At 38.9% G+C, this 27,498-nt stretch overlaps 1 protein-coding gene across 8 annotated transcripts in view; it reads right to left on the bottom strand.

Moving 5' to 3' along the window:
* Gpr63 (G protein-coupled receptor 63) overlaps window positions 1-27,498 on the bottom strand; it is a 144,105-nt gene that overhangs the window by 103,061 nt on the left and 13,546 nt on the right. The window contains exon 1 of one of the 8 annotated variants that reach the window (XM_045153978.1): window positions 15,869-15,951. The exons of the other annotated variants lie outside the window; for them this stretch is intronic. The gene's annotated coding sequence lies outside the window, so the exon portion shown is untranslated. Of the gene's footprint in view, window positions 1-15,868; window positions 15,952-27,498 lie in introns of those variants that run through there. 8 annotated transcript variants of the gene reach the window in all.

Here is a 27,498-nt window from a genome sequence, read left to right as displayed (position 1 = left end):
TCAATATACTGGCATAGGTAATGACTTTCTGAATATAACCCCAATTGCTCAGAAAATAAAACCACTAATCAACTACTGGGATCTCATGAAATTACCAAGTTTTGTACAGCAAAGGACACTGTGAATAGAGCAGAGACAACTTACAAAATAGGAGAAAAACTTTGCCAGTTATACATCTGACAGAAGATTGATATCAAGAATATACAAAGAACTCAAGAAAACAGAATAAGAAATCAAACAACCCAATCAAGAAATGGGCTATGGAACTAAATAGAGAGCTCTCGTCAGAAGAAATACAGATAGCATATAAACATCTAAAAAATGTGTTCTATATCCTTAGCCATCAGGGAAATGCAAATTAAAACTATCTTGAGATTCCATCTCTTTCCCGTCAGAATGGCTACCATCAAGAAAACAAATGACAATAAATGTTGGTGAGGTTGTGGTAAAAGGGGAACCCTACTGCACTGTTGGTGGGAATGTAATCTGGTACAGCCATTGTGAAAATCAGTGTGGAGGTTCTTGGGACAGCTAAAAATAAATTTGCCATATAATCCAGCTATAGCACTCCTAGGCATATATCCTAATGACTCTTCTCACTACCTTAGAGATACTTTCACAACCATGTTTATTGCTGTTCTATTCACAATAGCTAGGAAATGGAATCAGCCTAGATATCCATCCACAGATGAATGGATAATAAAGATGTGGTATATCTACACAATGGAATTCTATTCAGTAGAAAAGAAAAATGAAATTATTAAATTTGAAGGGAAGTGGATGGATCTGGAAAGGATTATTCTAAGTGAGGTAACCGAGGCCCAGAAGCCAAACGTTCCATGTTCTCTCTTATATGTGAATCCTAGCTAAAAAATGTATAGGCTTGTGTGTGTGTGATCTGGAACCAATAATCAGTAGCAGAGGCCCATAGGCTAGAAAAAGGCTACAAGGGAGGGAGGAGAGGGAAGGTCTTAAGGGGATGGTATTGTATATATGTAAGTAGAAGGACAGATTACAGGGAGGGGAAAGGCCTAAGCGAGGTCAGGGGAAGAGATTGTATAAAAGAAAGATGGGGGAGGGTTAATCAAAATTCAGATATTCTGAGTAAGACATATGAAAATCTACTTTCTTAAATAATGGCACATCCAGAAGCCATAGATTGTTACCAGAAAATTTTCAGTGCCTGGGATAAGATACCTCCCAGAAAGTCATTGGCCAGGGAGGTCTATGTTGTCTCCAAAACATTATAGGCTATTGCCAAGGCCCTTGGTTCCCTGTGAGAAAGAGATGGTAAGACCCTATTGCTGAAGATATCACATGCCTGAGAGGCAAAGTTACTCAGAAATCAAGGTAGTGATGAACAGAAATCCTGTAGTCCAGGAAACTGAAAGCTGGGAAAAGCTGCACTGTATGCAGTCTTATGGGAGACAGATGTCATCAGCGGTGAAAACAGTGGACAATGTAAACCTCAAGTTTGGCCAGACAGGCCAAATGTCTGAACAAGTGCAATAGTGGCATGTCTGCTCTAGGGAAAACCAACTGCTCTCTAATTGGACTGAAGGCCCACTCTATGGGAGGGGATACATGCCTGGTACTGAAAACCTAATCAAAAGCTTATAGCAGGAAAGGTCATGAGCCTTAGGGGTATAAAGTCTGCTCTTGTCTAACATAAATGTGTATGTTACTCTCACCAAATTGCCCTGAAATCACTACACTTAATGTTCATACTCATATATTAATGTTACTCTCACTTTGGGTTAGAGAAGCTTCTCTTTTCAGATGGCGATGACCAACGGGATGGCCCAAAAGGTGCTAAGAAGAAGGGAAGGAGGAGTATCCAGAACTAAAACATCTCACACCCTCCAAGGTTCAGGGTCCATTGCAGAAGAGGTGGCAGAAAGAATTTAAGAGCCAAAGGAAGGGTACCACTCCCTATATATAGCTATCTGGACAGAATTTGGCCTTGATATCCAAGACCTCGCAGTGCTTAACTCCCACACAAGACCCTCATAATAGGAGAAAAAGATGATGACATCAAATTAAAAGAGAGACTAATGGAGAGAGGGAGGGGATATGATGGGAAGCAGAGCTATGAAGAAGAAAGTGGGGGAGGGGAGGGAAATACCATGGTTTGTTTTCTGAAAGTATAGAAGTTGTCAATAAAAATATTTGAAAAAAGCCGGGCATGGTGGCACATGCCTTTAATCCCAGCAGGCAGAGGTAGGAGGCCACCCTGAGACTACATCAAGAATTACAGGTCAGCCTGAGCTAAAGTGAGACCTACCTAGAAAAACCAAAAAGACAAAAAGAAGACACAGGGAACCAATTTAAGGAAATAAGGATGTCAATACACATCATGAATAAGGAAATAGAAATAATAAAGAAAAACTACTCAGAAATATTAGCAATGAAAAACACAGTAACACAAATAAAAAACTCTGTAGAAAATCTCATCAGTAGAATTGATGAAGGAGAGAACAGAATATCTAAACTGTAAGACCCGGGGGCAGATCTAATACAGTCCAACAAAGAGAAAGACAAACTAATAGGAAGGTATGAATGGGAATTTCAAGATATTAGGACACTATGAAACAATCAAATATAAGAATTCAGGGTATAGTAGGAGAAAAACTTCATTCCAAAGGCATAGTAGGCATTCTCAACAAAATCATACAAGAAAATATCCCCCATATTGGGAAACAGATACCAATGCAGATACAGGAAGCCTTTAGAACACCACACAAAACATGGGGAAAACCTCCACTTGGGCTGGAGAGATGGCTTGGTGGTTAAGCGCTTGCCTGTCAAGCCTAGGGACCCTGGTTCGAAGCCCGATTCCCCAGGACCCATGTTAGCCAGATGCACAAGGGGCGCACGCATTTGGAGTTCCTTTGCAGTAGCTAGAGGCCCTGGCGTCCCCATTCTCTATCTCTTTATCTGCCTCTTTGTCTGTCACTCTCAAATAAATAAATAACCTCCACTAACCACATTACAATGAAACTACCAAACACCCAAAGCAAAGAATATATACTAAAGGACAGAAAAATCAAGTCACATACAAAGGCAAGCCAATCAGAATAACAGCAGATTACTCAACACAAACTTTAAAAGCCAGAAGGGCTTGGAGTGTTATCTAAAAGATAACAACTATCAACCAAGGTTACTTTATCCTGCAAAGCTTTTCATTCAAACAGGTTAGAAAACAGTGTTTCAAGCAAATGGACCTAGAAAACATGCAGGGGTCACTATCCTAATATCTAACAGGATAGACTTCAGACCAACATTAATTAGAAAGATGAGGAAGTTTACTTTATATTGATTAAAAGAACACTCCAACAGGAGGACATTATAATCCTAAACATATATGTACCTAACATAGGAGCTCCCAATTTCATCAAACCACCGCTATTAGAACTAAGGTCACAGATAACACCAAACACAGTTGTAGTGGGTGACTTCAACACCCAACTCTCATTCTCATCAACACTCAACAACATTCTCATTAATTGACAGGTCATCCTGGCATAAAACTAAACAGAGATGCACCCGGATTAAATGAGGTCATAGAACAAATGGACCTAGCAGATATATACAGGACATTTCTGCTGCAGAATACACGTTATTTTCAGCAGCACATGGAACATTCTTTAAATAGACCATATATTATGACACAAAGCAAATCTTAAAAAATACAGGAAAATTGAAATAATTCCTTGTACTCTGTCTGATCAAAATGGGACTAAAAATCAATAGCAAGAAAAGCCATAGAGCATACACAAAATCATGAACAATGCACTACTAAATGATTAATGGGTCAAAAAATTCAGAGAGTCAAATGATATGAGAACATAACATAGCATAACCTTTGGAACACAATGAAGGCAGTCCTAAGAGGGAAATTTATAGCTTTAAGTGCCTATATTAAGAAATGAGAAAGGTCACAAGTACACCACTTAATGCTTCACCTAAAGGCCTTGGAAAGAGAAGAATAAGGCAAACCAAAAATCAGTAGATGGGAAGAAATAATAAAGATTAGGGCAGTTAGGGCAAAAATTAATAAAATAGAAACCAACCAATCCAAAGAATCAATGAAACAAAGAGTTGGTTCTTTAAAAGGATAAATAAGATTGATAAACCTTTAGCAAATCTGATCAGAGTAAAAACAGAAGAGATACAAATTAATAAAATTACAGATAAAAAAGGTGCCATCACAATAGATATCAGAGAAATTCAAAAAATCATAGGAATATACTATAAGAACATGTACTCCTCTAAGTTTGAAAATCTAAAAGAAATGGATGATTTCCTTGATTTTATGACCTACCTAAATTAAAACAAGATGATATTAACCACTTAAATAGACCTATAAAAAGCATGGAGATCCAAGCAGTTACAAAAAAATCTCCCAACTAAAACAAGTGCAGGCCCAGATGGATTCACTGGTGAATCTTGCCAGACCTTCATGGAAGAACTAACACCAACGTTTCTCAAATTTTTCCATAAAACAGTATAAACATGTGACATCATTTTGTAATAAAGAACTAGACATCTTGTAAGTGTTCATCAATGAAATAATAGTTAAATGCAGCACTCATACTAGGACTATGAGGCAGCTACCACAGACAACAGGTTAATCTATTTCTAATGCAAGAAGATGCTCATCCTATAGTAACTTGCAGATGGGAAAACAATATGACCCCATTGTTGTTGAATATATAGAATGTGCATATGTGTGTACATAATGTATGCATATACACATGCTCATATGTACATGTATAGTTGGATAGCAAAATATATACCAAACTGACAAAAATGATTTATTTCTAATATAAAATTAAGGTAGCAAATTATATTTTCCTTATTCATTTCTGGTTTTGTAAATTATTTTCACATTAAACCAGTATAGATTTTGACTACCATATCATATCTTCTGTTTCCTGTGTGAAATTTCTTGAAGCAGTTGGCCAATCTATCTCATCTGTAATCCATCAGGCCTGTCATAGAGATATGAACTCTAGAGACTGAAAATGAAATGACCAGTGAGTTGAGGATGAGAAACGAGTAACCGGCTGAGGATCTCAAGGTCTGAACCAGCAAAGGACCTGGGCTCAAGCTTCTTAGAGCGGCCAGCAGAGACTTCTAAGTGTTCACAGACCAAACACAATCCCTCGCTGTATATGCTCTAAAGTTTGGCTCTAGACATCTTCTGTCCCTGAGACAGCAAAGTGGACTCATAACTGGCAGCTGATAAAGACCCAGACAGGATTAGTGAATGCTCCAGCAGGGTCACTGATGACACAGAAGAATAAACAAGTCAGAATGTTTAGTCTTTGCTATTGTCATTTACTTTTGTGAAAGTAAAAGCCTAAGAGAAAGGATGGCTCTCTTCTTAGCTGATGAAGCAACTCTCCCATTTCTGGCCATAACCTGTACTTGGAGCAAAAAGGCATCCACAGCACTGTCCTTCTCTATTACCTACCACAATCTTAGCAAAGAAGAATTGTAGGTAAATCCATAAACTGCGCATACTTTAGATCCTTACTGCCCAGAGACTGTTTGGAAAGAGGAATAGTAGACAAGACACAGAAAGACAGAAGCAAATATATTCAACTATTCTCTTGAGTTCTGTTAAAAGAAGGAGGAACCAGAAACATAAAGTAAACTAACTTTTATTCATTTTTTAAAATCAACTATTAAGTTGGGGAGATGGTTCAATGGTTAAGAGAGCTTGCCACTTAAGCATGAGGGCCTCTATGCTTATAGGCCATCAGGTTTGACGCTGCAGAACCTATATGAAAACACTGGGCTTGGCCATGCATTTCTACAACCTAAGTCTGCGTTGGGTGATGCAGGTTTGGTGGAGGACCAGAGACTAGGGCTCTTTGATGGACAGAGCTCCAGATTAAGGTATAAACCTTGACTCAAGGAAATAGCAGATGAGCTATAAGAGAAGGACACCAGATGTTCTCTGGCCTTCCTATGCATACACATGGGACACATGCATCTGCATATATGTACATACAACACACACACTCAACATATGTGTATGCAAAAAAGCACAATATTTTCATTGATCAGCCTCACTGCAATTAAAAAGAATAGCAGCTGAAGAAATGGCTCAGCAGTTAAAGGCACTTGCTTGCAGACCCTGATAGCTCTAGTTTTATTCTCCAGCACCCAAGTAAAAAGCCAGATGCACAATGGTGCTGTGCAACCATATTTACTCTCTGTGTCTACCTCTTTCTGTCTCTGTCTCTCTCTCTCTCTCAAATAATAAACAAATAAAAACATTTTAAAAGAACAGCACACAAATAAACATTTATTGCTACCATATCTATAAGTTTTGAAACAATTCTGTTATCTTTTCATTTACTATTTATAAGTACAATATTTATATTAGTAGTAGTAGTAATATTATTGATAAGTACAATAAAAGGAAGATTTGAAGAAGCTCATCAAACAAAAGAAAGGACTTATTTTAACCTTCCCTATTTTTCTTTCACTTTTGGTGGTGGATTGAACCCAGGATAGCAGATATTACTCAGCACATTCTGTAACTCTGAACAATACCTCCAATTCCTTAAAGTTTGTTGTTGTTGTTGTTTTGGGTGTTTTTTTGCTTTTTTGCTTTTGGGTAAAAAGTTTTGTCATATATTCCACCATATGTTCACCTTGCAACATCCTCCCAATTGCTGGGATTACAAGTGTGCACTATCATGCTTGGCGTTAAAGTTATTTTAATAAAGAGAAAATCATCATTGCATTAGCATTTTATTTCCATGGTATAGCTAACTTAAAACCTATAATCAACAGGGGGGGGGGAGTTCTGTGCATTATTTTAAGAAATATTTTCATTTACTTGCAAGAAGGAGAGAGAGAAAAACTGGCACACCAGGGCCACCAGCTACTACAACCAAATGCCAGATACATGAGCCACTCCTCATCTGCCTTTATGTGTTTATGTGAGTACTGGGGAATGGAACCCAAGACATCAGGCCTTGCAAGAAAGCACCCTTGACTGCAGAGGCATCTACTCCAGCCCCTGTGCATATTCTTAATGAAGTTAAGGTTTATTTTTCCTTTTTATTTTTATTTTTTTGGTGGGGAGACAGCATTTCAATCTGTAGCCCAGGATAGCCTCAACCACATGGCAATCCTCCTGCCTCAGTTCTCCAAGTGCTAAGATTAGAGGGATGTATCATCCCACCCACCTCCATGAGCAGTGTTCTATTTCTAACTTGTTCCATTTGGAATACATTTCTAATTTCAACTAAAATGTTCAGCAATAAGAGAACATGCTTACTAATATTCAAAGGAACATTTGGTTCTTCTAGACATTTTTTTAATGTCTAGACTATTAAGCATAAGGATTTGTTTGCATTCCTATTATTCTCTCCATGAAATACTCAGATGAAATCAAATTAAATGTCAGCAAGGGGTCAGTTTCAGGAGAGTATTCCAAGTGACTTCTGATGACAATTAAACTGAAACTGAAGTGCCAACAATGGTCAACATTTCATAGAAGACTAAGGTAATTAAAGGTAGGAAATGTATAATTGGATAATAAAAGATTAACCTTCTAGAACATGTCCAAAAATGCAAAGAGCACAAGAAAGGAAGAGCCCTGTGGGTGACAGCTTTGTTCATACTCCTGTCATTGCCTGTTTCTATTTCTTGTTCGCTGGCTCTGTTTCATTAGGTTCTGATAAAAATCCTACCTGCTTTGAAATGATACAGGGGAAAATGCACTCCAATTTAATAGTTCACAGACACATTACTTAACACCAATGACATTTCTCCTAATGATGTTTGACTATAAATTCAACATCTGGTAGGAAGTACCAAATCTTATTAAATACCCCACAATCTTAAATCATAAGCCAGCCACTATCTCCAGTGGCTCCACTAAAACTCAAATATCTCTGTCATCCTGATTTGTTATTATCATAGGCTTTTTGTAAAGGAAAAGAGGTTTGGGGGTTTTTGTTGTTGTTGTTGTTGTTTGACTGATAGTTCTGGAAGCTGGGAGGTACAAAGACATGGTTAAAGTGAAGCGCAAGCAGGCTCTCGAGAGACTTAACAGGAGAGCCAGCAATGCTCTGTGACATCCCACCCCATCTATGCAGTCAGCAAGAGTCCCACAAAGCGCAAACTCCCTCCCACAAGGCAGTGCTGACCATGCTAGAGGGCATATCCTTCCTGAGGGTAGACCCTCAGAACATCAAGGGACACTGTTCCTTCCTGAGGGTAGACCGTCCTGGTAGTAGACCCCCCAGAACATCAAGGGACATTGTCTCTTCCTAAGGGCAGATCCTTTCTGAGAATAATCTCTTCAGGACACCAAAGGTCACTGTCCCTTCCTAAGCATAGACCCTCCGGGAGTAGACCCCTCATGATATTAGGGGGTACTGTCCTTCCTAAGGGCAGATCCCTCCAGACATAAAGGCCTCTTAAAAGCTTCACCACCTCTCAATAGTGTCACTTTGGGGACCAAACCTCAATGTGAATTTCACTGGGAACAAGTCATAATAGCACCTATAAACTATGAGGTCAGAACAAAGTTGAAAGGTTTTGTTTTATTACACTACAGAAGGAAGAGCATTCAAAGTGAAATCCATGATATTTAAAAAGAATACAATTTAGTGTAATTTTAAGAAAAACAAGCAAGAAGAAAAGTTTAAAAACTTGGTCCATTTCTTCTTACACCATAAACTATCTCCTCCTAGTCCATTCCTCCATTAGCTAAATACAGACATCTAATACATTAATTACTTTTCATGTGATCAAACACCTGAGAAAAAGTAGCTTAATGGAGGAAAGGTTTACTTTGGTTTACAGTCTGTGAGTGGTCAATTACCATAAGAAAGACATGTTGGCAGAGTGTAAAGCAGCTAGTCACACTTGCACCTGTACTTAAGATGCAGAGAGAGGTGAATGCTAGTGCTCACCTTGCTCTCTCCTTTTTACCCAGACTTGGAGCACAGCCCATGGGATGGTGCCACTCACGTCAGGGGTGGGTCTCCTGGAAACACTCTCAAAAGCACATCCTGATATGCTTCCATGGTAATTCTAAATCTCATCAAGTTAACAATCCCTCTGCTACCCTCCTGCTCCAAACAACTAACAACTCTCAAAGAGCAGTAATTGTTGCCTGGATATTTATAGTTGTGCCCTTAATACCTACAACTAATGCCTTTGCCATGTAGCTGATGCTTAATAAGCATCTGGTAAATGAATATACTGCTCCCTGCATACTATCCACCCACTTCGTTTCCTTTGTCATATGAATTCTGACTATTCCTTTATAATAGGAAATCTTTGCTGGCCCCTAACCAAGCCAACCACTAATCCCCCCATTTCAAAATGTGCTTTTACGTGACATGACTTGGTGAGTAGTCATTTTATAGTTTTCTGTGTCATTTCTTCCTTCATGCCCATGCCTATGCCTGCCCCACCTCTGCTAGAAAATAAATTCCATAAAGGCAAAAGATGTGATTTTCTTTGCTGGGCACATTTTTCTTAATTTATTAAAAGTTTGGTATATAGCACTAAAGAAAACTACACTGCAACATTAAAGTAAAAATTCTTTCATCACATTCATAATCTGTTGTCTTATTTTATTTCCTATTAAGGAAGTCTTGACTTTGTTTTCTAGCATTATTTTTAGAAATGCTACTTTTCTGATTTTGCGTTGGTGTTCAATAGTTCTTTATTGAAATAGTTGCATGTCTGGTTTATTTGGGAAACAAGCTGCAGACATTGGCATAGTAACTCAGTGAATATGTGAAGCCAAATACCTACAGGTATCTGACCTTTAAAACCAGTTTCTGTCCTCTACAGAATGAGCCACAGGGACATTACAGAAGTGTGGGGAAAATTTAAGAGTTGGACTATGGGGGAGAATGCAGTTGCAATTGTCTTCTGAACATGATAGGGCCACTGAACTCATAAACTCACAGCAACTGTGGTCACCTGCAAAAGGCCTGTGCATAATGGGACCAATCTGTATTCTGTTATAGATAGGAGAGGGGCTGTAAGGTCACTCCCCACTCAGAACAGCAAGTGACAATTAATGGTTGCTGAGGGCAAGAGGGCCTTTCTCTTCCATAGTGTGGCCCCTTGTAAGTGGTAGGAAGAAGGGATACAACAGGACTAGGCCAGAGATATGGGAGGGTAATGTGGGGGTGCATATGATCAAATATATATATGTATATGTAATATGTAGTGTAACATATTTTATATATGTTATAAAATTGTCAAAAATCTGAGCCAAAAAAGTAAATGAAGAAATACAATCATACTAATCTAGAAACTTTATGTCAAATGGAGGCACCAAGTTCATACAAATTAGAAGCCTGTGAATCTACAACTAAAACATGACTAGTAACATAAAGAAAGGAGTATAATAAAAACCAGAGCAGTATAAAACTTAAAGACCATACATGGAAAATTAAGGAAAAAGAATAAGTTTAAGAAAGGTTGGGCAGGTGCTTTGGATCATATTCACCTGCTTCCTGTATCCACATGGCCCACATGTTATGTGGGTCCCCATAAATTCCCTGGGCCTCAGTTCCTTGCCTAAAACAGACCCCAGAGAACCCACAAGGGCTCCAGTTACCACAATCACTTCTGAATTCGAGTCACTCCTGGCCACTGTGGGTATGGGATCTGCTTCTCACTGGCTTCCCAATGTGGTTCTTTAATCCTGTCCAGAGTTAAGAGCTAAGCCCCATGAGATCAATTTAACAGAGATTCAGAAACCAGAAATGATGTCTCTTATCCCATCCCCTGGCTATTCACCAGGCTCATAGACAGTGCTTTAAGGTCCATCTGGAAGACAAGCCACTTCAAATCATTGGCCAAATAAGTAACATCTTGCATGCTTTTTGTTTTTGTTTTATGCTTCCCTGCCTCACTTCCCTCACCTCTCATTCTTGCTACCCTGAGATTATATGCCCAATATAGCCTTCTATTGTATTACTTCCGCCTCAAGAAATGGTTTCCAGGCAACACAGAAGTAGAATGGGGAGTTAGCTCGGCAAGTAAGAGCACTTGCTGCACTAGCATAGGGCCTAGAGTTTGATCCCCAGCATCCACATCAAGTAAAAAGCTCGGTGTGGCCATCAATGCCTACAAACCCAGTCCTGAGGTGAGTAGAGATATATGAATCAGAGCTTCAGACTCAGTGAGAGATTTCATCTCAAGGAAATTAAAGAAGAGCAATAGGACACCTGATGTTCTCCTCTGAACTCCAGAGATGCACAAGGCACAAGCATCTGTACACACACACACATACACATACTACACATACACACTACACACACAAACACAAAATAAGGAGGAGGAACTGATAAAATTTGGAGGAAACACAGCCAAAGACAAAAATACTTTCTTGTTGATTTGTTCAGATTTTCACCATTCTTGGGTCCTAAACACTGAAGAAAGCAGATAACCTCTAATTCATGTTTTCATGTAAATTCTTTACAAATAACCCACAGAATGACATAATAAATCAAGTCTTTAATCATCAGTCAATGAACTTTTTTTGCTCCACTTTAAATCTCTCTTAAGTCTCTCTAGGGTTTAAAATAGCATCTTTATGTTGGAATTTCAAGTAGACACCATACCAAGAAATGAGCATGCTTTCAATAAAATTGTTTGTACTGAGACAACTGTAGATTTCCATGCAGTTAATGAAAATTACTCAAAAATCCCACTTACTCTGTTTTTCAAGTTTCTTGAAATACTAGATAAAAATGTCACAATATAATATTAACAATGATAGCCTAGACACAAGTTATCACCAGCAGCATGTACTCTTGTTGCCCCTTCATGGACACAACCCTTTCATCCTACTCCCATACCATTCTTGATGCCAATAACCATTAATCTGTCCTCTTATTCTGTAATTTTGTCACTTCAAGTTGTCTTATAGTATATGACCTTTAGGATTGGTTTCTAGTCCTCAGCATTTTCTTGACAGATTCAAACTATTAAGCACACCAGTCATTTCTGTCTCTATTGAATAATGTTGCATAGATCCACTTACCTTAAATGGACCCTTAAATACCATTTACCTTAAATGGAACCAAGGCTCTTTAGAAAATGGCCAGCTCCAGGTCTGAAACAGGCAAAGTCTGGGCTAGAGGGACTTTACCGTACTACACAACAAAGATGCACTGAGAGACAAATGGGACTTTCCAGCCTCACTTCTCTCAAGATACTCTAGGGAGCTTTATACAGCCTTCTTCAGTTCACATAGATTAGCTCAAGTTTCAAGTAGTGTTCATGCACTTGAGTGCTCAGAACACTTCAATATGAACATTCATATTACTTCTAGAGCATAATAAAACTACTATTATATATTTGACATTTTAATTCATGTATTCTATTATGTTTTCTATAATTTTTAAGTACTTAGATATTAGACCAACTTGACCAAACCTGTCTCTGACCTTTTTCTGATTCTTTACATTGTGCCCCTATAGATTTCCTGACAGTCATCTTTCTAATTTTCCACTGAATTGGTGGTTTTAATTTCAGCAAATGTCCAAAGGGTCGCTGTCTCAAAACCCCCCATCACCTCCATTCAGTCTCTCTTGCTCCTTCATTGATTAGTTTCTTCAGGGATGTTAGTTATCTTGTTCCCACCCTTTTATAATACCACATGCTTTTTCCTCTTATATCTGGGCTATGTTTTCTCCTTGGAATTACATAGTTTTATTCTTTAGTTATGGGAGAGCAAAAGCCTTCTAACCAAATATGAAGTTGTATGTACCCACTTTTCATCATGGGATTTTTGTCTGGTGATATCCCTGAGGTTTCTTTCTATGAGCACTGGGTACTGGCCTTTTGGTAGAAATAAGTCTTTGTTCCCTAACATTTCTCAGATTTCTATAAGCCAGATGAAGCCTAGCAAGAAAGATGCAATGGGTAGTAAGTGACCTGTGTTGATATAAGGAACTTGTCTGGTCACATTTCCTCTACCACACACAATATGTAGCTGTGGTTCCCTGCTGGTCTCTAGGTATTCTGGACAGCTATCCAAAGGTAGCTGACAGGGAGCAATGTGTGTTGGAGATGCTAGGCATATCAGAAAGCAACCTTCCCTTCAGGGTGAGAAGAGAGCTCCTTCAAAAACCAAGACGGTCTTTTGGGTCATATGCACTTGCCTCATCCATCCCAATTTTTTCCAGGTTTGGTGATTTCTTGAGAAGTTTTAAATTTTAACTTGAGAATCAGAATGCTGGGCCACTGAATTCACTACTAACTACAGGCAGAAGGAATTATCACTGATGCAGTGCAGAGCCTAGCTATGTTCTATTTGTTCCACTTATTGCACTTATTATTGTTAAGCTTTCTCTTAACTTTACATACCTTCTGTGGCCACTGGAAGTCTGTAGGAAATGTCTGAAAAGTATGTAAACTATGTATCCTCAAACTTTATGCTAAGAAATTGCTGAGCCCATGGGTTTTTCTTTTCTCCTTCAAAAAAAACCAACAACAACCCTAAAAAAATAGATTGTAGGATTCGAGATGAGAAAACTATTCTGACAATAAACAACCTTTCACTTCTATTATACATGTGCCACACTCCCCAGTCCATCCTAAATTGGTTTTACCTTTGAGATAAAGCTATGAGCAATAGCTATGTCTATTTAGAATAAATGGGAGCCATACAGGCTGGAGAGATGGCTTAGCAGTTAAGGCGCTTGCCTGTGAAGTCAAAGGACGTTGGTTCGATTCCCCAGGACCCACGAAAACCAGATGCACAAGAGGATGCATGCATCTGGAGTTCATTTGCAGTGGCTGGAAGCCCTGGCATGCCCATTCCCTCTCTCTCTTTCTCTCTCCCTCTCCTGCTCTCAAATAAATAAAAATAAAAAATATAAAAAAGGGAGCCATGCAATACCATATGAGCATTTCTGAGTCTACAAGACATTACCTGTAGATGGAAGCATGGCTTTATATAAATACAGGCACTACTTGAAAGGTAGAATGTAAAAGAAATTATAAAAACTCAGCAAGGTGCTCAATTTATAATAGCTGGGAAATGGAACCAGCCTAGATGTCCCTCAACTGATGAGTGGATAATGAAGATGTGGCACATTTATACAATGGAGTTCTACTCAGCAGTAAAGAAAAATGAAGTTATGAAATTTGCAGAAAAATGGATGGACCTGGAAAGGATTATACTAAGTGAGGTAACCCAGGCCCAGAAAGCCAAGCGCCACATGTTCTCTCTCATATGTGGATCCTAGCTACAGATGATTGGGCTTCTGCGTGAGAATGAAAATACTTAGTAGCAGAGGCCAATAAGTTAAAAAGGAGACATAAAGGGTGGAGAAAGGAAGGGAGGAGGGTACTTAATAGGTTGATATTGTATATATGTAAGTACAATGATTGAGATGGGGAGGTAATATGATGGAGAATGGAATTTCAAAGGGGAAAGTGTCAGGGGGGAGGGAGGGAATTACCATGGGATATTTTTTTATAATCATGGAAAATGTTAATAAAAATTTAAAAATTAAAATAAATAAATAAAACATGAAAAAAAAACCTCAGCAAGGGCTGGAGAGATGGCTTAGTGGTCAAGGCACTTGCCTATAAAGCCAAAGGGCCCAGGTTCAATTCTCCAAGACCTATGTAAGCAAGATGTACAAGGTGGTACATGCATCTGGAGTTCATTTGCTGCAGCTAAAGGCCTAAAGGCCTGGCACTCCCATTCACTATCTGTCTCTTTCTCTCACATTAAAAAGAAAATAGCAAAAAAGGGCCAGTTGTAGTACTCTTTATACCAACTCAAAGCAAAAGATGTATTTTATGCACAATGGCATTCAATGGTACTCAGAAATAACAGACACTTTCACCTCCAATTTTATAAATAAAATATATTTTGTACACATGTATACACATACTTTTTCTAAGTAACTTTTCAAATGAAGGTTGTTTTGACTACTGGTTGAGTCTTACATAGAAGTAGCTTCTACCTGACTCAGAACCCTTTTCCTGTTCTCTTTCTTGACAATGGGAAACAAGAGAATCCAGAATCCATTTTTTTTTTCTTTTTTGAGCTAAGGTCTCACTCTGCCTCAGGCTGATCTGGAACTAACTATGTAGTCTCAGGGTGGCCTCGAACTCATGACAATCTTCCTACCTCTGCCTCTGAGTGCTGGGATTAAAGGCGTATAAGAACATTTCTTTGCAATTTCTCCTAAGAGTAAGCTAAATGTAAAACTCTCTACCACTGCCCTATTCCTCCTATGAACAGTTAGTGCTTTCATATTAACTACCACTTCTGTGAAATTTTTACAAAGATTAACCACTCCAAAAGGTGGACATCAATAATAATCCTGACAGGTGAGGAATCCGAGGTACAAGGAAAGCAGGCATCATGCCCAAACTCTCATAGCTAGGAGGGAATAGAGCTAGGAGTAGAACACAGATAACACTGCTCTTGTCTGTGAATTACTATTACATTAAAGAAAACAGAAACCAAATCTTGGGCTAGAGGGATGGCTTAGCAGTTAAGGCACTTGCCTATAAAACCTAAGGACCCAGCCAGATGCACAAAGTGGTGCATGCATCTAGAATTCGTTTGCAGTGGCTAGAAGCCCTGGCATGCCTGTTCTCTCTATCTGCCTCTTTCTCTCTCTCTTTCAAATAAATAAAAATATTTTTTTTTAAGTCTTATCCTACAATGTGTGGAAAAAGTTAAGATGAGTAGTCATCCCTACCACTTCCTAAATACTCATTAAGCATTAGTCCTGAACATGTGTTCTTGCCCATCCTGACAAACCACCACAAAGGTAACAACTACTCTCCCTGTTTTGAAGGTAAGTAAATGGAAGCTCAGTGAGAGGTTTACCTCCAACGGGGGCTGGACATAAACCCAGTGCTGCCTGCCTCCAAAGATCCTCTTTTCAACATGTTTAGCTGCCTCTCATCACCCTGAAAAGAAGAAAGGGACTTTTATTTCACCGCTATAGCAATTTGCAATGTTAAAAATGCTGTCCATAGCCCTGGCCTACATCCCTGGTCTAACCTCGAGGTTTATTTTTAGACCAGCCTTCCCTAAAGGCCTCCATTTCTTCAGAGAACCATTCCCTGAGGGCTTGAGCAGCATGAGAGCACATACTGTGTTTTATGCGGAGTTAGTGAAATGACCAGGAAAAAATGTAGGACAGTGACTGAAACAAGGCCATTTCTATGCTTGAAAATTAAAATAGCTGAAGTATGCCTAACCTAAGAAAAATTCCACTCATCCCTCATCCTCAGACACTATTTTCAGAGCAATAACTAAAACTGAATTGTCTGGATCAGTTTTCAAAATCCAAACATTCAGTTAAAGTTGGATAAACTACACCAGTTTTTTTTAAGTTTTTATATGCATGTGTTAGAACTCTGAATTCAATCTAAAATGGTCTTATTTTTAAAACTCCTTCAAACTTCAACTGACACATTTGATTCTTTGTACTTTTTAAAGTATTTACTTACTTATTTATTTATTGGGGGGGGTACAGATAGTGAGAGAGAGAATGGGCATGCCAGGGGCTCCAGCCACTGCACATGAACTCCAGACACAAGAGTCACCTTGTGCATCTGGCTTAAGTAAGTACTGGGGAATCAAACATGGGTCCTTAGGCTTCATAGGCAAGAAAAGTGCTAAGCCATCTCTCCAGACCAAAGACAGATTTTGTTTGTTTATTTGTGGTAGGGTCTTGCTCTAGCTGAGGCTAACCTGGAATTGACTATGTAGTCACAGGCTGGCCTAGAACTCACAGAGATCCTTCTACCTCTGCCTCCCAAGGGTTGGGATTAAAGGCATGCACCACCTCACTCAGCATCTCTTAACATTTTTATGCTACTTCCAGAGATGAGAAGTACTTAACATCAGGCAAGCAGGTTAAGGGAACTAATTAATTTGTACACCATAAAACAGGTAGGTACTCCTCTTCAATAAATACAGTACATAATAAAGGATAATTTGGTCCTAAATAAGTGACTTGGATGGATGTGAGAAAGACAATGGTTCAAATGGAATGCCTCTGATTCAATTTATAAGAAGTAGCTAAAATAGTCAAACTCACAAAGAGAATATGAAGTAGATTCCAGAGACTGAGCAGAGCTATTAACAATGCAGAGCTGTTTCTCATGGGGTACAAAGTCTGTTGTACTCTGTGCACAGCATAGCACCTACAGTTAACATAACTATATGGCGTTCTTTAATAGGTTGACAAAGCAATTTTATGCTAAGTGTCCTTAAGGACATACATACACATAAACACACAAGATGAAATATCTGAAGGCAATGATCATATTTAATGCCTTGATTTTGACAACAGAATTATGGATATAGTCATATGTGCAAACATATCAAGTTGTATATACCAAATGTACATAACTGCTACTTATCAATTATTCCTCAATAATCCTAAAAACATAGGATACCCTGTGACCTTAGACGTGAACTCATGTTCCAAAGTGAAATAAAGACTAAATAAGACCTTTCATATTGCATAATCACTGAAGAAGACATGAGGAAACATCCTTTTCACAGGCTTTGTATCCTGATGTGCATTCTTTCTTGAATACAGTCTGCTTCTTTCTCTTCTTCACTGTGTGCCATGCACTAAGCATCACAAAAGAATATAAATGGAAAGAGAGTCACAGCCTTTGCCACTGGTTCTTAAAACTTATAAAGATCGATGGAAGACCCAACTGTTTGAAGTTTATTAATGTAATAATTCTCTGTCTAAGAATACATTAATTCTTAATGGTTGAAACAGGCAATGTTACATATTAAAAGCTCTTTAAAATCCTTGAAAATGTGCAAATCATAAATAGAAGATGCAAAGGCCAACCATCATTTACAATAACATTTAAACTCACCAGAATAAAAATTTAAATAAAAAATTATGGTTTTTGTGCAAGAAATCTTCAAAGGCTTTAACAAAATGAAAATAATTCTAGCAAGTAGATCCCCCCCCCCCCCCGCAACAAAAAATGCAGCTCAGTAGTAACTCATAAGCTTCCTCAGCAGCTTTAAACACATTCTAAAGGAGTTCCTCTTCTGGCAAAGGCAAACTATGACAGAGCAAAACTCCCAAAAAGAGCAATCACCAACTAAGCTGGGTAAATTTTTAAAATCTTTTAGAAGCCATGTAAGGGCTACCACAGCAGGGAGAACTTGCATACCCAATATTTCAAAGACAAATGCCCCAGGAAGGTGGGGGCTCTGTAATCAGTGATGTTTCTTCCCTGAAGGCATCACCCACTCTAAATGACAGCTCAGAGGTATTCTCAAGGCAGCCAAGAAGCTGAGGGCCTGAAAACTGACAGGTAAAAGGCTTACAAGCAGCTGAGGAATTTAAAAGATAAGTTGGAATAAAACTCAGTATCAGGGCTGGAGAGATGGCTTAGCGGTTAAGCACTTGCCTGTGAAGCCTAAGGACCCCGATTCGAGGCTCGGTTCCCCAGGTCCCACGTTAGCCAGATGCACAAGGGGGCACACGCATCTGGAGTTCGTTTGCAGAGGCTGGAAGCCCTGGCGCGCCCATTCTCTCTCTCTCCCTCTATCTGTCTTTCTCTCTGTGTCTGTTGCTTTCAAATAAATAAATAAATAAAAATTAAAAAAAAAAACTCAGTATCAGAGGCCAGTAAGCTAGAAAGGGGCTATAAGGAAGAGAGGAGAAAGGAGAATTTAAGGGATGGTACTGTATATATGTAAGTAGAAGAACAGATTTCTAGGGGGGACGGGGGTTGGAAAGGCCTAAGTGAGGTCAGGGGAAGAGACTGAATAAGGATAGGGTGGGAAGGGTTAATCAAAATTTAAGAGGATATGAATAAGTCATATGGAAACCTACTTTTCTGAACAATGGTACATCCAGAAGCCATAGATTGTTACTAGATTATTTTCAGTGCCAAGGATGGGATAACTTCCAATGAGTTGTTGGCCAGGGAGGTCCTTGATGCCCCCAGAACATTACAGGCCATTGCCAATATTCTTGGTTTCCCACCGGGAATAGACGGTAAGTCCCTACTGCTGAAGACTCTGAATGCTTGGGCTGCAAGGTCACTGAGAAATCTTGCTGGAGCTGAGCTGAAAACCTCCTCCCTATAGACCAGCTATCAGAAAGCTGGTAAAAACTATGCTGCATGTAACTCCATGGGAGAGAGAGAAATCATCAGTGGAGATAAACAACAGCGGACACTGCAAGCCTTAAGATGGTCCAGCCAGGCCAAATGAACCAATGAGTACAGTAGTGGCATGTCTGTTATAGAGAAAACCAACTGCTCTCCAATTGGACTGGAGGCCCACTCCATGAGAGTGAATACATGCGTGAAAACCTATGATGGGGAAGCCAAGAGTCCTATGAGTGTAACACCTGCTGGTATCTGACTAAATGTAGATGTTATGCTTACCAAATTGTCTGGCAAGCACTTCTCCTAATGTTCATACCCACATATTAATGCTACTTTCACTTTTGGTTAGAGAAGCTTCTCTTTTCTGATGGCGGTGAACTCTGGGATGACTCCAAAGGCACCACCACAGTGCTGAGAAGAAGTGACAGAGCAATACTCAGCAGTGAAACATATCTTTCACATCTTCTAAGGCTCAGGTTCCATTGCAGAAGAAATGGCAGAAAGAATGTGAGAGAGGCTAGAGAGATGGCTTAGCAGTTAAGCATTTGCCTGTAAAGCCTAAGGACCCCAGTTTGAGGTTCAATGCCCCAGGGCACAAGGGGGCGCACATATCTGGAGTTCATTTGCAGTGGCTGGAGGCCCTGGCTCGCCCATTTTCTTTCTCTTTCTCTCTCTCCCTCTCTCTTTCTCCCTCTCTCTCTCCCTCTCTCTCTCCCTCTTTTCTCTCTATCGCTCTCAAATAAATAAATAAAAATAAATATTAAAGAAGAATGCAAGAGCTAAAGGAAGGCTAGGACTCCTTACAATGCACTCTTCCAGATACAATATGGCCTGGATATCCAAGACCTTGCAGTGTCTGGTACTATCTACACAAGATCAGTATAATAGAGGAAAAGATGATGACAACAAAATAAAAGAGAGACTGAGATGGGGAGGGGATATGATGGAGAGTGGAGTTATGAAGGGGAAAGTGAGGGGAGAGAAAATTATGGCTTATTGTCTATAATTATGGAAGTTGTCAATAATTTTAAAAAGTCTTTTAAAAAGATGAGTAAATGAAGCAGCTGGGAGGCTGAAAAATAGGGACCAGCCTTGAAGGGCTAGAGGCTGGAGTTCTGAGCTCAAGAGAGCATGTGGAAGACAACCTCTGAAAGGCTTCCTTCTTGGAACACATACAGACAGAAACTGAAGGGTCCACATAACAAACACCCAGATTTTATCTTCTTTTTTATTTGAGAGAGAGATAATGGGCACACCAAAGCCTCCAGTCACTACAAAGTTATTTTTTTAATTTTTTTTGTTCATTTTTATTTATTTATTTGAGAGTGGCAGAGAGAGAAAGAGACAGATAGAGAGAGAGAATGGGCGCGCCAGGGTTTCCAGCCACTGCAAATGAACTCCAGACGTGTGTGCCCTCTCGTGCATCTGGCTAACGTGGGTCCTAGAGAATCGAGCCTCGAACCAGGGTCCTTAGGCTTCACAGGCAAGCGTTTAACCACTAAGCCATCTGTCCAGCCCACTACAAAGTTATTTTTAAGTCACAAATCAAATGTCAAAATCTCCCTATAAAGAAAAGTTTGATAAAATGAGCAGACAACATCATTATGAGATGATAAGATCAGCCAAAAAGCATTTGTATTCAGAGAACTGAAAAGGGATTTGCTAGTGTGTGGATGTTAAATGTCTTGGGAAAGCCCGAGTGTTGAAGGTATGTCTCCCCAGCCTATATCACTATGAGAAGGTAATAGAATTTTTAAGAGGCAAGCCAATAAACGAAGTTTGGGCATTGTAACTGTACCTTTGAAGGACTACTAGGACTCCTTCCTATTTGTCTTTTTCACTTCCTACCTGTTAGGTAACCACCTTTGATATACCATGTGCTTCCCATTATATTATTGTATCACAAGCTCAACAATGATGGTGCCTACCAATCAAACACTGAATGAAACCTCTGATACAAAAACCAACATAAACCTTTCATTCTTTTTTTTTTAATTTATTTTTTTTTAATTTTTATTAACATTTTCCATGATTATAAAATATATCCCATGGTAATTCCCTCCCTCCCCACCCCCACACTTTCCCATTTGAAATTCCATTCTCAAACCTTTCATTCTTTTTTTTTTTTTTAATTTATTTATTTGAGAGCGACAGACACAGAGAGAAAGACAGATAGAGGAAGACAGAGAGAATGGGCGCACCAGGGCTTCCAGCCTCTGCAAACGAACTCCAGACGCGTGCGCCCCCTTGTGCATCTGGCTAACGTGGGACCTGGGGAACCAAGCCTCGAACCGAGGTCCTTAGGCTTCACAGGCAAGTGCTTAACCGCTAAGCCATCTCTCCAGCCCGTCAAACCTTTCATTCTTGATAGTTGCATTAGTTAAGGTATTTTGCAATGATGACATAAAGCTGACTAAGACAGTACCTATACCTTGACTATAAATATATATATATATATATATATATATATATATATATATATATGTATATGTATATGTATATGTATGTATGTATGTATATAGATAGACAGATAGATGCCAATCAATTCACAAGAAAAAAAAAAACACAAGAAATCCAGTTGAAGGATGGACAAAGAATTAAGCAAAATTAATGCTTCACAAAGCTATCCGGGCAGAGAGAGAGAGAAACACCTAACATATATTACTTATTCATAAGAGGCTTAAAACTGGAATAGACATAAAAATCCATCCATTGGTGAATGGACAGTCAAAAGACAATACATCCATACAATGGAATATTACACAAGAATAAGAAGTAATAAAGTGTTGATTTGTGCTATGTCATGAATGAACCTCAAAATAACACCTGGCAAAGAAAATCAGCCACAGGAAACCATATTGCATACAGTTCCATTTATCTGAAATGCTCACACAAGGCAGGTGTGTAGAGGAGAGAGAAGACAGGTCAATGAATGTGGCTAGTTATGGAAGTACAATTGACATTAATAGGCTTTTGGCATCTTAATAGAAAGAAAATGTTCCAAAATCTACTACAGTGCTATTTGCACCACACTTGGTAAAGTTTCTAAACACTATAACAGTGGCTAAATTTTATGAAATGTACACTATATCACCATAAAATGGCTACAAATTCAATGTACATGAATGAGAGCAAGGAAATAAAAACAACCTAAAGGTTCAGGTTTAAGGAAACAGAAATGACAGCAAAGCTGCCTTCATAGTACACTCCTGGTAAAGAAGTCTGGGAGAAAAAAAATACCAAAATATAAACATGTATTTCTAACTAGTACAATGACTGGTGATTTTCTTTTCTCACCTTTCTATATTTCCCAAATCTTGTAAAATGAGTCCTTAGTTTTCTTTAATTATTTGGGAAAAAAATTCTTCTTAAACATTTTCATATAATAAAAACATATATTTCTTTTCAATGATCTTTAAAGAATCAAACTCTTAGCACAAGGCTTTGTATTGTAAACACTTCTCATTTCATTAACACACTCACATGCTTGTATCTTGTACACCCACCCACTCCTGCCCCAACACTCATCACTATGTACATATACATAAGTGTGTAGGCTTTACTGTACTTACACATAGAGAATCATTGCGTATAGAAAATAAAAGAAACATGAAGAATAGTATAAGCAATCCAAAAAAAAAAGAATCAAAATCAAACTCTTATCCTTAAGACAGACCTTATGGAAGCAAAAGAGGCAGCTATCCCACCATTCCTGCTATGCATAGGTAACAAAGTAAGGTATTAAAACATGCAGAAAGCAGCAGAGGGATCTTCAAGCAAATGTTATAGGTTAGGAAAGTATAATTTCCATGATGTATGAAATGTGCTTTCACTGGTAATGGGTATACAAGTTTATAAGAAGAAAAAGATTTTCTGTTCACAAAAACACAAACTTTAAATATAGTATTTGACCTAGTCTTTCCTCTTAGAAGTGCCCCATATTTCCTACATTTACCCAATAATCTTAAAAAAACTTCCTGTTGATCACCTCTGTGGTTCCCACAAATACTCCTTTAGAACCCATGCAGACAGAGAGAGAGGTAAGAATGTGCAGATGTGTGTACCCTCTGCACATACATGTAGAAACTACAGCAGGATGTCAGACATCCTCCTCAATCACTCTTCTGCCTTATTTCTAGGAGGCAGAGTCTCTCCTTGAACCTGGAGCTCAGTTTTTCAGAGAGACTGGCTGACAAGCAAGTCCTAGCAATCCTCCTGCCTCTGCCTCTGCATCACTCAGCACTGGGGTTCCAGGCATGTACAGCCAAATCTGGCTGCTTAGGTGGGTGCTAGGAATCAAACTCGCTTGCACAGCAAGTGTTCTTACCTGCTGAGAGCCAGCTGCCCCAATCCACATGCCTATTAATAGAAGAGCAAGAAGAGCAAGCATAAAGCCCCCACCTCATACCTTATTTTTGAGACTTGTTTCATATTTTAATTCAGCTTTCAGGTCAATGAGCTGGCTACTCTGCTTTCACAACTCATACTCTTAGCAACGTTCTGATCCATCTAATCCCATATTCCCATCTCCATAAAGATTAGATAGTCAATTTCCCTTTAACAGAAACAAAGTTGGAGCCAGGTGTGGTGGCACACGCCTTTCATCCGAGCACTTGGGAGGCAGAGGTAGAAGGATTGCCATGAGTTCAAGGCCACCCTGAGACTACATATTGAATTCCAGGTCAGCCTGGACTAGAGTAAGATTCTACCTCAAAAAAAAAAAGACAGAAACAAAGTTGGCACAAGTTTCCTGACCTTAAAATTTGGAGTAATTGATAAAAACTACATGTTTCTACCATCATTCTAATGTTTCCCTAACAATTCTGATACTCTGTGTTTCAATTCACTATGTAACATATCCAAGGCCCTAGGTTTGATCACCATTAATCCAAACATGCAGGCACATGTGTGTGTGTGCACGTGCATACACACACACACACACACACACACACACACACAAGTGTGAACCACAACCAGCTATCTGTTGAGCATATTTATGGGCTTGATCCCCCAGCATGCAAACCACACACACAGGTCAGTCAGGACCACACCCATCTATTTTTTGAGCACTTTTATGCATTTTTCTCAGATGTGAACTGTATCCACCCTGGGAGTGGTCAGAGTGCCAATTGGCTGGGTTCCTTTGGGTTCCTCACCCAAAACCAAAGGTAACCAAAGTGTGCCTTAGCAACTGAAACTATGATAGGGATTGCAACTGACAGCAAGTGTGAGGTACTGATCCCTCTTGCCCAGTAAAGAAGCACCACCAGCTTCACTTGACCAGAAAAACAGAAAGCCACATTCTCCACAAACCAACACTGGAGTTTCATTTCAGATTCAACTCCTTCATACTTAAAATTGAATCTTTTTCTATACCTCACCCCAAAATGAAATTAAAACAGTTTCCCACATCAAGATTCTGCACTGTGAGTTTTGATGTTATACCTTTGTTTCTCATTCTCTGGCCTCCTTTATTAAAGAAGAGAGTTCTCAATAATCTCTTTCCAGAACAAAAGAAATGCAGCGTTTCCTGCCCTTTCATTGCTTTATATATTGTGGAAGTCTTTTTGTTCCTCCATAGACTTTCTAGAAACATCCTACCACAACTGTAGCCAGTTTATTCCTTTACTTCTAGATGTGGCTGGATATAACTTTCTTGTTTTTCGTAATAGCACATAACTACCCAAGTCAATTCAACAGATACATCTCAGGCATCAGTCATGTTCTAGGAACTATGCTAAATGGCTGACATTCATATGACATTCTGTCTACTAAAAACAAGTGATGCACACACTACTGCCCACCCTCTTCCCCCACACAGCCAATGCCTCTGCCTGCCAAGCACAACTTGTAGACATAGAACAGTCTGATAGTTCCTACCCCACCATCCCACTCACCTCCATTAAACAAGCCATGGTATAATAGAAATTTCACAGAATATACAATTTGGAGACCTTCAGGACATCATCAGAGACCTCAAATAACCTCCTACTCATATATAACTGTTGACTTCAACTTTATTTTAAAAAATTAAAGGATGATCCTAGGCCCTCTCATTGGTCCTGCAGTACATAAATGTAATTCAGCTCCAGTAATGAACACAGAGAAATAAGGAATCACTAGTTTCATCATGAGCAAGAAGCTAGAACACGGTGCAAAGGCAGCCACCCAGGACTGAAGCCCTCTGCTCTCGGTACACACTTCAGCAGGGTTGCCGAAGAGCACGTTGACTCAGCCTCTGAAATACCAGCAAGTCTGCTTGACCTTAACCCACTGCCATACTCAAATAGTTCTTGTTAACTTAAAAAGATGCTAAAAAGTCTAAAGGTCATACTTAAATTACTTAAAGTTCAAAAACCTATGACTAAAGACTTTGGATGAACACAAAAGAATGTCCAGCCACTATATATCAATGGAAATTACTTTTGTTTGCTTACCTTTCCTTGCCCAGATACCCACAGAAACCACTAACATATATTTTTAAATTTAGTTATATAAAGCCCCTTCCTCCCTCCTCTCAATTCCTTCCACACACACACAAAAATTGTGAACTGCATATCATTTATACTAATGCTTGGGGCCAGAAAGGTTGTAGCTTTTACTTTGGAATATTCTGAGAGGAGAAATACACTGAAATTCAAAACATTCTGAGCATCACAGAACTTCCAAAACACCTCCTACTTTAGTTTTAGCCTGGAAGGCCTGTGGAAGCACCTATTCTAAGTCCACTTCTAACTACACACTGTGTTCAAAATATATGTCTTAAGAAACTTAAGTCAAGTGAGGAGATTCACAATAAACATACCAAAACTCAATGAGATTATACCATGTTTTATGTTCTGTAAAGAAAAACACAGAATGCTTAGGGTGGAATACATAGGAAGCATAATTTATCATTTCTAAGTGGGCATTATTTATTATGACATACTGTCAATCTTGTGCTCTAATGTAATATGATATTATATTCCAAGATGAATCCACATATGAAGACTAGGATATCTGGGTTTAAAAATTATTTTATTTTAAAGGAGATATAAAGGGAAGAGAAACGAAGAGAGTAGGGTACTTAATAGGTTGGTATTATATATATGAAAGTACAATGATTGAGATGGGGAGGTAATATGATGGAGAATGGAATTTCAAAGGGGAAAGTGTGGGAGGGAGGGTATTACCATGGGATATTTTTTAAAATCATGGAAAATGCTAATAAAAATTGTGAAAAGGAAAAAAAAAGCACAGATGGAAAAAAATAAATGTACAATGGCCAACTCACATGGTATGAATTCCAAAACTGAACCCAAAGAAACTTGCCCTAATAAATGAAGACTTCTCACAAGTGGAGACTACAAACAAAAAAAAATATTTTATTTTTAGTGGGCAATTGATGGAAAGTGAGAGGAGAAAGACCAAAAGCTGGAGTCATTCACTGCACTTAGACAACATCTTCTGCACTGAGATAACATCTTCTAAGATACAAAGGGTTTGACCCCCACCATCCAAAATAGTTTCAAAAATCAAATAGCTAATAAATAATATTTCAAATTTGTAAGAATTTCAGTAGCTGAATTGCTCTACCAAATAATGTCATAAGGCAGAGTTTATTTACAAAAGTTATTATCTCCTCTAAAACACATTTTTATTATTTCTTTTTAAATTATTTTTATTTTTATTTATTTATTTGAGAGTGAAAGACAGAGAAAGAAAGAGGCAGGTAGAGAGAGAGAGAATGGATGTGCCATGGCCTCCAGCTACTACAAACAAACTCCAGATGTGTGTGCCCCCTTGTGCATCTGGCGAACGTGGGTCCTGGGGAATCAAACCTGAAACCGGGGTCCTTAGGCTTCACAGGCAAGTGTTTAAATGCTAAGCCATCTCTCCAGCCCACATTTTTACTATTTTTTTTCCTTTGTGTGTATGTCTGACCTATGTGTTTGGCGTATGAATGCATGTACACGTGTTTGCACAAGTCTGCAGGAGACCAACGTGTGTCCTCTACGTGTCTATTATTTCATGTATGTTTGTGTTATGTGTGGTATGCATTGGTGCAGGCATGTGTGTGCACATGTGTGTTCAGGAGTCTAGAGGAGGAGTACAGTATAGACATGTGTGTGCATGTATGTGTTCAGGAGTCTAGAGGAAGAGTAAGGTGTAGACATGTGTGAGCATGTATGTGTTCAGGAGTGTAGAAGATGAGAAATGTCCCCCTCCTCGCATTTCTACAATTTCTAAATTTTAATATCCCATCAAGATCACTGTGCATCAAATAATCAGGAAGCCTAGGGAGATCACACATAGGCTCTAGGAGCAAACTACTACTGTTATGCTAAATTGATAGGCTGTCAAACTGCCATC

The sequence above is a fragment of the Jaculus jaculus genome, chromosome 7 (assembly GCF_020740685.1).
Source record: "Jaculus jaculus isolate mJacJac1 chromosome 7, mJacJac1.mat.Y.cur, whole genome shotgun sequence".
Taxonomy (NCBI): Eukaryota; Metazoa; Chordata; class Mammalia; order Rodentia; family Dipodidae; genus Jaculus; species Jaculus jaculus.
Note: the sequence above shows the minus strand (reverse complement) of the source record. Positions and strands in the feature narration are given on the sequence as shown.